Below are 512 nucleotides of genomic sequence, written 5' to 3'. Positions count from 1 at the left end.
CATGTCCCACAGAGCGTCCCACGCTGGGCATGAAGCCTTCTTTAAAAAAATAAAATAGGGGCACCTCAGTGGCTCAGTCAGTTAAGAGGCCAACTGTTGGTTTCAGCTCAGGTCGTGATGTCATGGTTAATAAGTTTGAGCCCCTCTTTGGGGCCCCTCTGTGCTAAGAGTACAGAGCCTGCTTGGGATTCTCTCTCTCCCTCTCTTTCTCTGCCCCTCCCCTGCCTGCTTTCTCTGTCTCTCTCAAAGTAAATAAATAAACTTAATTTTTAAATTTAAAGTAATTATAATTTGGGCCTCTTGGGTGGCACAGTTGGTTAAGCATCCGACTTTGTCTCAGGTCATGATCTCATGGTTAGTAGGTTCGAGCCTTGAGCCTTGCCTCCAACACTGTGCCTACAGCTCAGAAGCTGAAGCCTGCTTAGGATTCTATGCCTCCCTCTCTCACTGCCCCTCCCCTGCTCACACACACACACACACACACCACACACACACTCTCTCTCTCTCTCTCT

This window comes from Crocuta crocuta, unplaced genomic scaffold (genome assembly GCF_008692635.1).
Source record: "Crocuta crocuta isolate KB4526 unplaced genomic scaffold, BGI_CrCroc_1.0 scaffold36, whole genome shotgun sequence".
NCBI classification, from domain to species: Eukaryota; Metazoa; Chordata; class Mammalia; order Carnivora; family Hyaenidae; genus Crocuta; species Crocuta crocuta.
The sequence above is the reverse complement of the archived record's forward strand: the minus strand, read 5'-3'. Positions refer to the sequence as shown.